General features: G+C 31.8%; 1 long non-coding RNA gene across 1 annotated transcript; it reads right to left on the bottom strand.

Moving 5' to 3' along the window:
- Positions 1–1,020: 1,020 nt before the first annotated feature.
- Positions 1,021–7,416, bottom strand: LOC127712635 (uncharacterized). The gene is made up of 3 exons (XR_007987214.1): positions 7,034–7,416; positions 2,001–2,106; positions 1,021–1,448 (listed from the first exon to the last, which is right to left on the bottom strand). It is a non-coding gene; the product is annotated as an uncharacterized LOC127712635 (long non-coding RNA).
- Positions 7,417–18,403: the final 10,987 nt, after the last annotated feature.

The following is an 18,403-nucleotide window of genomic DNA, read 5'->3' as shown; positions in this document are numbered from 1 at the left end:
CATAATGTATTTTGTGAGGTCAATTATTCCAGGTGATGGTACTTGATTTGTATTTGTTATTTCAGGATCTAACATATAGACTGGAGTTTCTGACACGAGCATAGAACAGTCTCCGGGACAAGTTTGCACTTCCGCTGAGTGCAAAAGTTGTCACCTTTATTTTTGGAGTTAAGTCAAAATGAAGTTGATAACTTGGTTGGTATTGGTTCCCTGATATTTGTCCTAAAAATTTTTGTCTCTAGCACCACTGTTGAAAAAGTTATGCCCCTTTTTTCAACAATTTCCTCAGAGGAAAAGTAGTTTTCCTCAAGGGAAATCAAATTTCCCTGAAGGAAAAAGATTTTTCCTTCAGGGAAATTGTATTTTCCTCAAGGGAAAAAGATTTCCCTTAGGGAATTTGCTGCATTAATATTTCCTTTGAGGAAATTCCATTTCCTGTGAGGAAATTTGTCGCTTCAAATTTTCCTTTGAGGAAATTCTATTTCCTCTGAGGAAATTTGAGGCTTCAAATTTTCCTCTGAGGAAATACTTTTTCCTGTGAGGAAATTTGCGGCTTCAAATTTTCCTTTGAGGAAATACTTTTTCCTGTGAGGAAATTTTGTCAACAGCAATTTCCTGCGAGGAAATTTTTGACAAACACTTTTCCTTGAGAGAAAATTCAAGACCACAAATTTCCTCTAAGGAAAACATTGTTCTCCAAATTTCCTCTATGGAAATTTCTCTAATTCAATTTTCCTCTATGAAAATTTCATAACGGTAATAACAGTATGAATATAATTTTTCCTGAGACTGAATAATTGATACAAAAGATAATTAAAACTTTAATAAAATGTTCACTGATGAGTAACATGACATACAAAAACAATGGGCTAGCTGTTTGAGACAATACAATAATAAGCAAAACGCTATGAATATCATACTATTTGTGATGTTATTAATATTGTGCTCATATTTGCGGATTAAATAAAATAACCAATGTTCATGTTAATTTAACTTTTCTGCTGCGTACAATTATTCAATCCCCTAAAAACAGTTCAGTGCATAAATAATTCCATCCACCAGACATCTTCCTTCAATTGGTAGAGAATACATTTTTGCAATTTGTTCTTCAAACATCTTCCTCTATATAGTTGATATGACAGAGCTATGTACATGAATGGATAAAGCAGGTGTTTATTTCGACAAAAAAATACTATTTTTTCTACATTTCTCCCTAATCCTTCAGTGTAGGTTGTTGCAATTACACAATTGTGTTCTTGTGCATCTATGATTGAACTCCATTTTGTTTACAGCCATTTTGTAGAAATTTCCTATTTTCTTTTTCCAGGTAAGCACACATTTCATTTCACATTAATCCAATTAGCACACAATGTAGAAAAGTATTAACCTTAAGTTTCCTCTTCTGTATTGATCTGTTGATGATCATGAAAACCAAGAAGTCTCTGCACCTATAAATACACAAAATATAAATTGAGAAAAAAACAGCAATATGAAATAAGCTTATTTTATCATGTTTAATATGAACATTTTGAGAAACTTAAATTTGATATTCCTACTAATCATGATTATGAGTTCTGTTATTTCAGTGCGTTGTGTCCACGACTTAATATCAGTCGTTTTAGTGCCTTGCAGTGATAATGAGTTGAGCCACTTGCAACAGTTTTTACAGTTTGTTCATATGTTGTGCTATTTGAACCACTGTCCTAGATTATGGTTAGGTGGAGTGCTCACAGACATGATTTTTTTATTACTTGTTATTGGCTTTGAACTAATTTGGATTGTTTAAATCTTTTCATGTTGGGGTCTTTATTGGCTGACTTATAAGGTATGGGTTTTCTCATTATCATGATTATCGAAGGCCGTCATTGGTCTTTAATTGCTTGCATCCACTTCATTGAACTCTGGTGAATAGATAACTCATTTACCATACCACATCTTCTTATTTTTATAATAGTCATCATTCAAGGGCAATCACTTTTATTATATAGAAGTGGTCTTACCATTTAGGCCTTGTTGTCTTCTGTTTATCTTGTTTTGCCGATCATTTCTACTGTACAGTTGTAATTGTTTATATTTTTCTTTATCTTCTATATTTCTTGCCCTAAACTTAAAAAAGGTAAAAACTATAATTTAATGACAGTCACTATAACTATTATTATACATCAGTATGTGTTTTTCTATATACCATGATATAAAAAAGAATGAAATATTTGTGCTATTTCATTTCACAGACTATTTGCCAGTCAACAGTTTCAAAGACATAACCACGGTCAATAGTTTAACAAACAAACATTCCCATACTTTTTCATCGTGTTCATACTAATTTTTCAATGGACAACAATGACGTGATTAACTATTCTTCTATGATTTGTGTGCTTGACAACATTAAACTCTGAAATATTGTTAACAGTATAATCTGTATGTGTCTGTCGTCAAAATTTCAAATTAATATATTACTTACAGAAGCAATTAAAACAAGAGGCTCACAAAATGAATGTGGTCTAAGAACTTAAAAGGGAGTAGGTCCGGTAAGGGCCGATTTTGGCCTCAAAATTCAAGTTCATCTGATGAAAGATTTTGGACACTTTTTAAACACTTAAGTGTCTACTTCAGTCGATTCAATCAGTTAATGTGAAAGATTTGAACTGATTTAGTCACTAAAGACGCTCAAATTCAAGCTTAAATATGAAAAATCTACCAAATATGCCATAATATGTCACTTTTTGGATGGTTTTTGTCAAAAATGAAAGTGGCCGCATCCGTGTTCATTCTCAACCTTTATATATGTTATGTATTATCATCAAATACAACTTACATTTAAATATTAAGAATGAACACAAATGCGGCCACTTCCATTTCAGACGGAAACCGTCTAAAAATTAACCAAAATGCTAAAATTTCGAAGATTTCAGTAATTTAGCATGACTTAATGATGCTAGTACCCGATACATGTGCATTGTATTGTCAAAAACAGCCCATATTTATGTAACAGAAGTATTCTTCTTTCCAATAAATAGCTAAAAATTTACATTTTAACAATTTTGTAAAACTGCTATATTTTGGGGCCAAAAACGGGTCTTACTGGGCCTACTCCTTTCTAATTTACCTTTTCAAACCGTATCATTATTATTTGCTTATATATATAAATCAGAAATAACCAATTTAAAATGGAAAATTTTAAAGAAAACAAAAAGAAAAAAAGTAAACAAAATCCCCCCAAATTTTTTGAACCCCCTGATGATTCATCACCCCCAAACTCAATCCCAGCCTTCCCTATGTGGTACGGTACCTTGCAGTACAATTTCAGAGAGATCCATACACTTGAACACAAAGTTATTGTCTGGAAACAAGAAAAATGCTTGTTTTTTGGCCCCTTTTTGGCCCCAAATTCCTAAACGTTTAGGGCAATTACCCCAAAACTCAATCCCAGCTTTCCCCCTGTGATATGGAACCTTGTAGTACAATTTCATAAAGATCCATACACTTACACACAAGTTATTGTCTGGAAACTAGAAAAATGCTTATTTTTGGCCCCTTATTCCTAAACATTTTGGGCAATTACCCCCAAAATCAATTCCAGCTTTCCCTTTGTGATATGGAACCTTGTAGTACAATTTTAGAAAGATCCACACACTTACACACAAGTTATTGTCATGAAACTAGAAAAATGCTTGTTTTTTACCCCTTTTTTTTGGCCCCTAATTCCTAAAATTTTGAGGCAATTACCCCCAAAATCAATCCCAGCATTCCCTTTGTGATATGGAATCTTGTGGTACAATGTCAGAGAGATCCATACACTAACACACAAGTTATGTCCGGAAGTTACAAAAATGCTTATTTTTGGCCCCTAATTCCTTAACTGTTGGTACCATAACCCCCAAAATCAATCCCAACCTTCCTTTTGTGGTATTGAACCTTAAGGCAAAATTTCATCGAGATCCATTAACTTCAACTAAAGTTAGAGTGTGAAAACCAATGTGTCTTTGGACGACGATGACGCCGCCAACGTCAACGTCATACCAATATTTTGACCACAAAATAAAAACTGCAGTTTCCTTAAAATTACCAATCTAGTGGCAGCAACCCAACAATGGATTGTTAGATTCATCTGAAAATTTAATGGCTGATAGAACTTGACATAATGAACAATTTTACCTCACATAAGATTTGCTCTAAATGCTTTAGTGTTTGAGATATAATCCAAAAACTGCATTTTACCCCTATGTTCTATTTTTAGACATGGCAGCCATGTTTATTGATGAAACAGAAAATAAAACACAAGCTTTATTCTAAATACCCTAAGGATTATTCAGTCTCAGTTTGGTTGGAATTGGTTCAGTAGTTTCAGAGGAGAAGATTTTTAAAAGTTAGAAAACATGATAAACAAATTGTGTAAAATTGTCGTTAAAGTGCAATAACTCCTTAAGAGGTCCATTGACAATTTTGGTTATAGAAACTTATCTGTAGATCTTACTTTGCTGAACATTTTTGCTGTTTACAGTTTATCTTTATCATTAATAATATTAAAGATAATAACCAAAAACTGCAAATATTTCTTGAAATTACCAATTAAGTGACAGCAACCCAACAATCATGACAATGGGTTATTACATTCATCAGAAAATTTCAGGGCTGATAGAACTTTGAATACCTAATGAACAATTAACTCTGTGTCAGATTTGCTCTAAATGCTTTGGGTTTTGAGATAAAAGCCAAAAACTGCATTTACCCCTATGTTCATATTTAGCCATGACAACCATGTAACAAAACACAAACTTTATTGTAAATATACCATAAAGATCATTCAGCTTAAGTTTGGTAGGAATTGGTTCAGTAGAGGAGAAGATGTATGAAATAGTTTACACCCGACGGACGCCAATGGTTGACGAAAAACAACGACAGACGACGACGGACGCCAAGTGATGGCAAAATCGCACTGTTCCTTCGGAACAATGAGCAAAAAGGCAAATTTAAAAAATTGCGCTGGCTCTATCCAAAAGAGATTTTAACAGTGTAGTGTACTACTTTTGGGACAGGACATATTAACATAATAGAAAAATCTATAAGCTATAACTCAAAATATGGACAATTTTATGTTTAAAGGGTCTTTAAATTAGTTTGACAACTTCACAGACATACTTATATTTGACCTTTTCAAACTATACCAAATCACTACTTAGGCCCCAAAAAATATATGTCTGTTTAAGGTTACATACTTTAAAAAAAAGGCTAGGTAGGTCGGTATTTCCATTTTATTTTATTTTTTCATTTTATTTTTTGCAACATGATTTTGAGTCATGCTGTTTCGTCTTGTCGTGGTCTGAGTTGATCCTTGGCCAATTTTACCCGTTAATGATTGGATTATTTCCCTTGGTTATTGGTTGGGGAAAAAATGGCGGCAAAGTGTTTATTTCATCACGAGTCACGAATTTCCTTATAACAGCTGTCATATTCACAATTGTGAACATTGGGATGTATAAGGCAATTGATTTATATTATTGGCAACACAAACTTCATTTTTGACACGAGTTCAGTTAATTTTTGCTTTTACGACGGAAATAAAATGACTTAGGGTCGGCGCTCAAAAGGACGGTCGGTCGGGTAACCGTAAACAGACATATATTTTTGTTTGGCCTTAAGGATGTTCGCTACTCCGTTTCAAAATAACAAGCTTTTTAAAAGAATATGAATAAAGGAACTAAAAAAACAGAAAAAATGAAGGGTCCGTGTGCTTGTTTTTAAGATATAAGCCATTAAAAATTTGGCGGGAAGTGATTCTCTCTAGATTTTTCATACACTTAACACTGGCACCTTTTTCTTTCAAAAGCTATGGAAAAATAACAAGGATTTTATAAGATTTTCAAATATGGCTTTTTAAACTATGTAATAAAAATATGAAAAGAAAAGTAGGGGTTTTTGGGCAAAATTTTTTAATGGCACTGCATGGATAAAACCAGAGGATTCCGGATATCTGGTAAAAATGTTATTCATCCGCAATAAATTTGGAAGGAGTATGAAAATAATTTGCAAGTTATACACTATATCCACACTAGAGACCTAATAAAGTAGAAATACTAATTTTAATCAAACTTGGCATGAACTAAGATTAGAGAATTATAAGACAGTTTACCTAGTTTCATGGCAATAGCATATATACATTAAAGACTATAAGTTTGAACTTTGGGTGTTAATTTTTTGCCGTTTAAAGTTTAACGTTTAACTATCAAAATTTGGGCCTACATAATTGAAATATTGCAAAAAAATGCTTTTTAAATGTCTTTATAACTATTTATATATAATTGTGTATGTCACATGTATGTACATAATGTATTTTAATGTAAAGCAGCTCAATACTCATTTGCTGTCTCAGATTTATTTCAATTCTTCAAAAGTCGAATTTATATGAGCCTATGCCTAAAATTAGAGATTTCAAAATTAAGGGGGGGGGGGGAGCGGCTAATATAAAAATTCTTCATGTATATTTAAAAAATTATTTGTATTTCAAAAGGAAAGAAAGTTACTTATCTGCTTATAGCATACCACATGAGTAGAACAAGGTCCCATTAGGCCATGGAAGACTGAATAACATTTAAGGTCAATATATAGGCAGTAACACATTTTTACATGTATATGAAAAGGCATACACATAAGCTAGAGGAAATAAAAAAGTGTTTCTTTTTGGTAATTTGTAGGCTAAGGTGACATCATACAAGAAGTATGAGTGATTCTCAAACTAAAATAAAATAATTTCATCCCCCTTCTTCATTGTACTTACTTTTTATGCATAAAAAATATAAATAAATAAATTTTAAAGTAATACATGGTCCACACTAGGAAATCTTTTTGTAAAAAATGAAAATCAATGGATGATAACTGTGTACTTAGACTAACAATTAAGATTTCACATGCTGAAATGTCTCGTCAGTCCAATCTCAATCAGTGAAATAAACTATTGTTTGGTTTTTTTTAAAGTCATATGGAAGTAGTCCAAATAATTATGTGTGACTTGGCAGCCCTGCAGTAATGAGTATACCTTTGATTGTCATCGTCACTGCAAATGGATCATTATTACTAGGGGGAATGGAACCAATAAATTGATCGGATCCGATATGAAGTTCCCAGTAACGGAGAACCTCTAACTTTGAGGTAATATTATTAGTGTCGGTGGTCTCACAAATGAATCAGGGTGAATTGCAGGTACATTAATTAGCAGAGAATAGACAATTATCAACTTGTTATTCATTATCTCGCAGTTATTTACGGTTAATTAGCTGTATATATCCCAAAACAGGTGCTCGGAGCTAGTACGTACTAGTCTATGACTTTTAAGTAACAATTATATTTATATTCACAATCAGTGGCGGATCGAAGGGGGATGGGATCCGGGGGTTTGATTCCCCTTTTTGTGAACGATCATTGCATTTAATCAGAGACATATATGTCTCTGATTTAATGGAGACATATATTACAGTGGCGGATCCAGAACTTTTTGTAAAGGGGGGGGGGGGGGGGTCGGGGGCGCTGACTGATCTAAGGGGGCCCGCTCCAGTCATGCTTCAGTGATTCACTATATAATCAACCAAATTTTTCCCACCATAATAGCATAACGGTAATCACAAAGAGTGTGGTAATTTTAAACAGGACGAGGATTTATAAATATACAATTCTTGAAGAGGGGGAGAGTGCACTTCACGATGATCGAAAAAAAAGTGCCTTGCATGTTATTTTCATCATCTTGTCTGAAACAGTCTGAATAATGAGCTTCAAGGCGAAGCGCGAAAATAAGTCATGTGAAATACTAACGTTGTACGGACAAACCCTTAAATCCCTCAATGTTATGTCAAATGAATTATAGCGACGAAAAGTAAATTTAATTTAATATCAAAACTAAATATTTGTTATATTTCGCTCCTGATTTCTCAAGAAATCATAGAATCAATCAATGTATAAATTTCAATTATGCATGTCTGTGTGAGATCCATTTCATGAGACCAAGGATTTCTATAAAATCCTTGATGGAACCCTTTATATATATATGTCTCTGATACAGTTTTCTATTTTCCCCGGAAAAAGTTTAAAAAATATATAATCTTTTGGGAAATAATCCGATTTTATTGAATTATTTCCTTTCATAATTATGATAAATCCTTTTAGTTCTTCAATTTTAAATTAAAATGAATATTTCATTTTGATCTTACGACATACTTTTTAAATTGTAGTGGCATGGTCAGTCAACTGATTAGTTGCATGCATGGCTGATTACCAGTTTACTGGTGACCCAGTAATTTTCCATATGACAGTGGCGTGTACCCTTGGGGTGTGTTTAACTTATTTTGAATACCTTAATTTTCTGGGGAACATCCTGTCCACGTGTAATACTTAGTATATATTGCAACAGATGACATTAAACAAATTTTCTTTGTAGCATCGGTGTCCATGTTCAACCACTCAAAATTTTCACAAAAAAGATAATATAATAAAATCATTAAAAAAAAAGATTAAAAAAACACTAGCAAATAAACTTCGCAATGAGTAAACGGGGATTTGTGTTTTAAAGGGCTTATTTCCAGTGAATATATTTTATACTAGATAACTAGACCTGAGATAACTTTTTTTTTGTAATATATATTTTATTATTTTCATATTCTCAAATCTCGATCATCTTAAATAAAGATGTATAAAAAATAATTTTGCTACAACTCATAAATATATGGTTAATCATAATTGTTACAAATTATAAAATGGTAAGTCAATGCCCGATGTGCCGCCGTCTTTTGCAAAACAACGATTTAATCTTTTAAATGAAAGACGTGCACTGCCTTCATCGGAATAGAGGAAAGTCCACCTAGTGTACATTAAAGAGTATCCGTTTGTTATGCTGAAAAAAAAGAGATCATCATAAACTTTTTAGCAGACCTTCTCGTGTAAAAAAAACAAACTTTTAACTGATTAAACAAAAAATTATCAAACAAAACTCATTAGAAAACTCATAGTAACATTTTGTTTAGACCTGAGATAACTTATAGTAAGATTATTTATATAGAACAATAAAAAAAAATGTCCAATCTGATACACGTACCTATAATCTGGGACTATTATACTAACTATTTTTTTAATAGTCCCAGCTATCATGTACAAAATTTTGAACAGCTTCAAATATATGGCCTTATCATCGGTAATATATCATATTTGTATCAGTTATTGCTGAACGTGTAACCAAATTAAAATGAAGAAATAGGCTCGAAACCGCATTTTTTAAAGATATTTTTTTCAATCCCAAAATAGATAATGAGATATGCAGATTATAATTAAAGTCCCGATGAGAAGATTCACTTTCTTTTCTACCGAAGTAAATATATTAACAAAGATTTAGGATATCAATAAATTATTAAATTCATCAATTTATCAAATTTGAACATGTGAACCAAACAACGAAAAAAAATAAACGGGAAATTGGCGGGTGCGTCTAAACACTGCTAAGGAGTCCTTAGTGCACTAAGGACTTAAAATATGCCACTAAGGACTAGATGGGGTGCTGTTACATGTAATTTGTTTTCATATTATGGTAGAGATCGATATTTAATGCATAAATTTCAAATTTTGTAGAAAAATAATCACAAATAAATCAGTAATTTAACATTGTTTAGACACGTGCCGTTTTTTCTTCGATATTGCCGAAAATCAATGAACCGTTAGACACGTGTCAAATTACATAACTGATTACACCGTTATCTTAATTTGGAACAAGTATTTTACAGTTTTATCGCTAAAAAATTGCCAAAAGTTAGATACGAATAAATGAATTATTTTTCAGTTTCAGATTATTTCAATGATCAATTTTGATTTAGTTTCGCACTGAATAAGTTGTTTAAATTTTATTAATTTTTTTTTCAGAATCAAGGATTTGTATATTTCTTGAAAACTTATTTAATCAATAATAATCCTAATGTAAACAGACGTATTTAAAACATGAACTGTTTGCAGTGTTTATTTCTTTTGCGTTTGCTATGGTTCATTTTCAAAATTTATTATTATATAAATAACACGTTTGAGCAAGGATTTGTATAAAAATCCTTGGTTTGAGCATGGAAGTATTATATTGACAGGAACTCAAACGAAAAATTAGCACATTCCCATCCCACTGATTTCTTTAAGAAAATAAAAGGTTCCGACTCAGTTTGTCAAGTACGTGATAACTCCTTTGTGGGGTATCTGTGATGCCGCCTTCGCCTGTTCTTTTAACCATTCTGTGAAGCTGGTCTTATCACGTGATTTGGTATCGATTGTCTTATCTACCTACCAATGTAAATAAACACGGAAACTCCCGTGGTTATTTGTGAATCGCCACATGAATAACAACACCTGTTTCCGTTCAATAAATGAAGAACAAAGCTGAAAAGATCGAAAAAATCGGTCCATATTTAACAGAATGACATAAGAAAATTAACTGCATTCGGAAAGAGGGCAAGCTTATTTTTAGTTTTGTTGAGTATGTTTTAATCATTGGAACTTGGAAATCGGGAAATATCCGATTATGAAAATTACATGATTCTGAAGTAGTGCTTTTGCAGAAAATAATGTGATGCGCGTGTAGTGAGCCGGATGGTGCCTGATAACTCAAATTTTAAGTTAAAGATTGTAAACTTTTATCGAGTGTAACACAAATATTTATGGTTTTCTCTATCGTAAAATGTTATTAACTTATTTATCAAATATGTTTTAAAGACTAAAAGAGGTTAATAATTACACGCATGTGATGACCTCTACATAGCAATATCAGGTTACGAGACATGCAGATGAATTGTTACACCTTTTATAATTAATCCGAAGTTGTAAACAACCTTAAACATTCAACCTAGTCCGAGATTACTCTTTAATTTTTACAGATGGCTTTAAATATTTCTGGATGCATTTAAAGAACGATCACCATGATGATGGGCCCTAAGCAGTTTAAATTTTTAGAATTTATTTATGTGTTTAAAAGCTGAACAGTTCTGAAACATCTTACACCGTATGCTAAGCAATTTATGTTTTTGTTTCTTGTTTAATTGCATGAAATATTTGCCATTGGACTTTCAGTAAACAATAAATCAAAATATTTGATATTTTTTCGGATCAAAGCTCTTTAACCCCGTCCCCCCGGCCAACTTTTCAGTGGATTAAATTTTTGTTAATTGGAAATTCTTTCTGCTTAAACACTTCAGTAAAATATTTGTCAAAGTTAGCAGTAAAACGCGATAATAATTACTGATAAAAACTTTTCCGTTTACTTTTCATGAGAATTTTATGATTTTCAAGCCTAACATGTATATAACAGTTACGCGTGTTTAGCCAACGGCCCTCTCATGAATAAAAATCTTACTATTTTAAAATTGATTGTAACTTAAACTGAAATGTTTATGGCTTGTTAGTATTTGTTTTATAAAAAGACCATAAACCCACTTATTCATGGTATGGTATCAATATTTCTGACATGACACTACGTACTTTTTATTGCTTAATTCTTTAGAATTTAATATGCAATGTTTCGGGTTCTTTCGGGAGTATTCCCAGGTAAACCCTCATCAGAGGCCGACCTTTAGCTATTTATTTCGTATCTAGTATCATAGATAGATGTGTGTCTGTTTCATAACAGTTTTTTTTTTATTTAATTTATTAACTACACGTGCATATAGGTCTACGTTGTAGCTAGTCTTTTTACAGCAAAACCCGTAAAAACTGACATTATATTTGTAATTCACATGGTCGGCAAAGGTCATTTCCTTGACAATTAAGTACACATCCGGTTATTTCGGTATGTTCCGTAATTACGATCATTCACGAGATTCCAAAAATTTGATCGGAACCCATGCATCCATAAGACATGTCGAGTTAATTAACAGATACTTAACGATTTTGCGGCATCGCACTATAAACGTTTGAAGTCCGCTTGTTGGAGTTCCTGTCAATATAATACTTCCATGGTTTGAGCAATATCTTTCAGGACAAAAACGAATTCTATATAAAAAGAAATTTTTACTTCATGCAACCAAACTTATATAATACATGAACCGTTTGGGCGGAAGATGTGGATTGATTGGCGATGAGACAACTCTTCACAAGAGACAAAATGCCACAGAAATTTATTAATTATAAGTCACCGAACGGCCTTCAAACAATGAGCAAAGCACATACCACATAGTCATTATTTCATAAATTATTTCGTACAATATCTTAAACAGAGAATTTGGTCAATAAAATACACATCGGATTTCCTTCTGACATACTTGTTCTTAAAAAAAAAAAAATCTTTTTTTTTTCATATTTTACATGGGATAGATTTAGATATAAAGTATTCACATTTTCTTGTATTCCAAAAATTGTTATTTTCGTATCATATGGTAAAAGCATATTTTCTAAGCAATTCGTACAAAGCATAATCTTTTTTTTTTGACAAAATTATATCTTTAGCTCTAAATTAACACATACGGGATATTTTTCGTAAATAATGTGCTAAAAACTGTGAAACATTTTAAAAAACATTTGTCTCCTTTATATATTTGAAAATGAAACATCATTTGACTTGAGTTCGATATATGCTTTTTTTAAATTCTTTTACTTTAAGATAAAACAAATGTCGAACAATGACAAAAAATAAGTACCGTATGAAGCCTTTGTAAACCTATATATAGATTAGACCGTTGGTTTTCCCGTTTGAATAATTTTACACTTGTAATGTTTGGGGCCCTTTATAGCTTGCTGTTCTGTGTGAGCCAAGGCTCCATGTTGAAGGCCGTACCTATACCTATATTGCTTTACTTTTACAAATTGTTACTTGGATGGAGAGTTGTCTCATTGGCACTCATACCACACCTTCAAAATTATTTGTCCTTTTAATCATTGTAAATAAAAACAACACATTTAATTATAAAATATTAAGCATTAATCTTTTCGAAACAATTGTTAAGTACTTAAAATAAAAAGATTATGATTGTTTATTCAGTTGTTATATTATATGGCACGTGGCAATCGGTTCACTGATTTTCGGCATATCAAAGAAAAACAGGCACGTGCCTAAACAATGCTTAATTACTAATTTATTTGTGATTATTTTTCTATAAAATTTGAAATTTATGCATTAAATATCAATATCTACCATAATATGAAAAGAAATTACATGTTACAGCACCCCATCTAGTCCTTAGTGGCATATTATAAGTCCTTAGTGCACTAAGGACTCCTTAGCAGTGTTTAGACGCACCGGAAATTGGCTATACCTTTTTGGTATTAGCCATGAAGCCATGTATGTACCAGCCATTTTAACTTATTGTTTTCTTAACCTTTAAAGAATACATTTTAAAATGAACTACTTTATTTATAGTAGTTCAAGAAAAAAATATATATATATTAAAAAGTTTTAAATTTTGTCCATGCTGTGCATAAAATAGGAAAAAAATAAAATAAGGCTGAAAATGCACCAAATATTTATATTCAATATGAATATTCACATTTTGTCTATTACAACAATTTTTGAACAACTTCTTGTTGTAATAGACAAAATGTGAATATTCATATTGAATATAAATATTTGGTGCATTTTCAGTCTTATTTTTTTTCCTATATATATTATATGCCTTCCAAATACCGTTTCGATCCCTAACTATATGAGATTTGCTTATTTGAAAAGCGTATTTCGGTAAGTACGGCTTCTACAGTTAAGAACGGGTTCCATTTACAAAACGAAATCTTAATTCATGAAATGTATGACAAATTTATTTCCCTTTTCAAACTCGTTCAAGGAATTTACATGTATTACTGGACAAGAACGAGTTTCAATAGGGGAATAAATCTAACTAAATGAAATTTTGATTGAATCGTTATGTTATACATACACAGCCTCTCATTGGTCAAAAAGTTTTTATTATTTGAATGAATCTCATAGACAAGAAAATAGAACAAAACACACAAACACACAATTATATAAATAAGAATTAGAACGCAATGATACCAATATTTTTTTTTAATTCAACGCTATTTTTAGTGAGTGATCAGATTAACTGTTAGCTTGAAAGTAAATTATAAATGGTGTTCACCGATTTTTTTTTTTACCATGGAACAATGCAATTAAAGTCTATTGTAATATATGTAGAGATATGAAAATACGAAAGAATTATTCTTCTTAACCAGAGACATATATACACATGTGTATATATGTCTCTGTCTTAACTTTTAAAATAAAAATAAAACTAAACTTTTTATTGCACGAAACTTTAATAAAATACGAAAATCTACACAAAGAAAATAATAACGATATTTTTAATATCTATTAAGTTAATGAAATGAAATGAATTGAATGAAAATTTCCCAACTATATATGTAGATTTCTCATATTTCTCGACTGGCTTCAATTATTACAAACAAAAAGAAAAATGTTTATTTAACGTTTTTTTTTTCTAAAACAATATATCTTTATTGTTCTTTATTTTTCAAAAAAATCTTGATTTTATTTGTTTGCCAAGCTTACTTGTATGAGGATAGCACCATCACTAATCACTCCTAATTATTAAAGATCAAACGACCTAATCAATATGATAATTGGCATTCAATATAATCCTCGGTCATGCCTGACATATTTCACAGAAACGGCGCGTGCCGATGAAAACTTCAATAACTCCTTAAATGTTAGAATGAATTTATCAAAACAAAAATTATTAGATGAAGAATTAAATTATCTATCGAATGCATATCTTCAGCACTCACTAAAACATATATTTCATGTCCTGAGTGCACTTTGTATGTCCTGAGTGCACTCAGGAGGTCCTGAGCGGTGTTTAGACGTACCGGTTAAACATGTCACCTTTCTTTTACAAATAACTGATTAAAAATATGAAGCCTTTACTGTAAAATAAATCATTCTAATTAAAATAAATTCATCCAGATTTTTCTCTCATAACCTTTCAACAGTTATTGTAAAATAATTTATTCGAACTATAATAGTCCTATGACTTGCTGTTCGTTTACCAATATTTATACTTTATAAAATGTTTTCATATTTATTGATCATTAACTTCATGTTTTGCGAATACTTATAAGGGGGTAATTATTATAGTCAGTAATAGCTAACAATTTATCTAAAGAAAACGAGATGCTATATTCAAATTCTGAGATATGAATCTAGTTCTTTAAAAAAAAATTCTCCACAACAAAAATTCTACACTTTCATTATCTGGGTCTTTTTGTCTCCGCTTCGAAGCCGCCATCCCGTACCAGACATATTTATTCGTTTGGCAATATACAATCATGTAAGCAATATACAACAGGCAGTAGATCTGAATTTGTAAATTGTTATTTTGGATTTTACCTGATTAGGACGTGTCTCGTTGAATTTTCTAATAAACTTACACACACATAATCTGACTTTTAATCGTAATGTTATGAGATCTATAAGAACATGGAGCTACTGTATAGGCCTAGTTGCATGCACGTCTTTACAAATTATATATTTTGGTATGCTATAGTTGTTTTATAGACTATTTGTCATTTGGTCGTTTTTTTTGTTGTTGTTTTTTTAGTTTTTGACATGGCGTTGACTCGAGTTTGATATATTATGCATCTTTTGTGCTGTATTTTAACAATTATTTACAAGCATGCTGCATGTTTACACATTCATCACTCACTATACCGCATCTAAATATAGCTTTATGTAAAAAAAATAAGGAGATGTAGTATGATTGTTGATGAGACAACTATCAACCAGAATTTAAAATACCTTATATATTAAGCAATTGTGACTTACTTTCTTTACTCAGAGCAGAGACATATAAATAGTATACATGTCTCTGCTCAGAGTGATCGTAAATTAATCAGATAAGCTGGAGGAGGGGTGGGGGCTTCATATAGACCCATATTAAATGAAAAGAAATTAGCATTAGCTTTTTGTGATAAATATATAATAAACTCACAGTAACAGAAATAGCTCTTGAAAGCTCTGTCAGATCCCGGCACTTTTAACTGTTTTTTGACACGTGCTAAAAAATGCAATTTAAGTTATAAAATCTAAATTTTAAGTGATCTAAAATGTTCTTGACTAACGAGTATTTTCACTTGTGCGATTTTTCTGTGAAATGAGTCTAAGAGTATATACATGTATATCAGGATACTGACTGCATAGTAAAATATTTATGTACCATTAGTTGCGACTCATTTTGGTCTTTTAAGTAAGTTTCCTTCCCCTGCATTACTTGATCGCTTTTGTAAAAAATAAACAGCACAACAACAGCACTCGACGTCAGTATTGTACCAAAAAATGAAAAAAATATCCAAAAAGAAGGCTCATAAAATTCAAATATTGGTAAGCACACACACTAACTTGTCACTTCAAACATGATCTTTTTGTTAATGCGCCAAACTCGTTTCGTCCACTGTGAGGACGATGTCGATGGTGGAGAAAACCTAGTCCAAATAATTATGACGTCTTGCAAGGCTATTTAGGCGTCCCAGAAAAAAAAATAGCCTTGCCAGACGTCATAATTATTTGGACTAGGGAAAAACCAACAAATCATTAGTTCCCCAAATGAGTATCCTAGTTTAAAGTTTTTTTATAATATATATATATGATTTAGCTATTTCATATACACCTAATCGCTATTTATTCCATTCCGGATAAGTTCTAAAATTACACAACTTTTTCATCCAGTTGAAGCTATCTGGGACCCTGTTTAAACAATGCACCATGCATGCATGATACTTTTTAATGAGACCTGTTCAAAACATCGTAAATACTTCAAACACAATATTTTTTTACTATAATTTGAGTTTGGAAAAACTGGATCATAATCTATCAAAGTTTCCTATTGATCGCTTTCTAAATTTTTCCCTCCCTCAGCTCGTTACTGATGACCTTTGTTTGCGGCCTGTTGACCCAAACAGGAAGTTGTCTAAATGACTGTTTTTTCCGGATTGGACTTAATAGCGATAAGGTGTATTGGAATGGCACATATTCATGAAAAATCAACAAATGATCTGAAAGTTGGAAAGTATATAGTCCTCTGACTTCACAAACTTGGAAACAGTTGTGATGTTGCTTCGCTGAGCTATAGATAACCATACGACCATCAACAATGAGCAAAATTCACACCATATAGACATAGGTGCTTGAGGACAGGAGTCGAGATTCACGTTGATAGTAAACATGCATATTAAGAGTAAAAATATGGTATATTAGTATGTATATGGTACAAATAAGTGATATATATTGAAAAATCTAAGATTAATGATAATAAGGGGGAGGGACTATGGGGGGGGGGGGGGGAGCTCAAAACAGGATCCTGTCCTCAAGCACCTATGCATATAGAAAGCTGTAAATATAATAAAAGGCCTCGAAATGACAAATGTAAAACAAATCAACAAGACGCCTAACATTTATAATTGAATTTAAAATAGAATTGAAAATAGAAATGGGGAATGTGTCAGAGAGACAACAACCTGCCCAAAGAGCAGATAACAGTCGGTCACCAATGTGACTTCAATGCAGCGAGAAAATCCCACAGCCTGAGGTGTGCTTCAGCTGGCTCCTTAACAAAAATGTATACTAGTTCAGTGAAAATGGACGTCATACTAAACTCCGAAATATATAAAAGAAACTAAAATTAAAAATCATACAAAACTGACAAATGCCACATATAGGCTCCTGACTTGGGACAGGTGCAAAAATATGGTGGGGTTAAAAGCCTATATACTGTAAATTTCAGAAATTGTTGCATGCATTTATTAATATTGCCAATTAACATAATCATGATAATTTCCCTTTCAATTTAAAAAAAAAATTCTGATTTAAGTTTTTATTGTATATTGAGACTTTGGATAGTCTCAAGAATGCTTTCACCAATTTTTATGAAACTTTGGTGAATTGATTTTATATATTGACATAAACTCCCTTTACATTTTTATGACCCATAGTCATGTGATAGTGGGTCAACCCTTGACCGTCTGTACGTCTGTCCCAAAGTCATTGGTTTTTGTTCTCTAATTTAGTTTGCCTCAACCAAATGTTATAAAACTTTTACAAAAGCTTATTACCACAATACTCAGATCAAGTGTGAATTTTGGTGGTGTCAGTGTTACCGTTCTAGAGTTATGCCCCTTTACAAATGGAAAAATTGCTGAATTTTTGGTTTCCGGCTCTCTATCTTTAACTTTAGTTTGCTCAACCAAATGTTATGAAACTTGCACACAATGCTTATTACCACAAAAAACAGTTTGAATTTTGGTGGTGTCACTTTTACTGACTCAGTCTGTTCTAGAGTTATGTCCTTGACAGATGGAAAAAATGATGAATTTTACGTTTCCGTCCTCTAAATTAAGTTTGCCTCAACCAAATTTTATTAAACTTTAACGCAATACTTTTTACCACAAAATCAGATCA

This window comes from Mytilus californianus, unplaced genomic scaffold, assembly GCF_021869535.1.
Source record: "Mytilus californianus isolate M0D057914Y unplaced genomic scaffold, xbMytCali1.0.p SCAF_8, whole genome shotgun sequence".
Lineage (NCBI taxonomy): Eukaryota > Metazoa > Mollusca > Bivalvia > Mytilida > Mytilidae > Mytilus > Mytilus californianus.
Note: the sequence above shows the minus strand (reverse complement) of the source record. Positions and strands in the feature narration are given on the sequence as shown.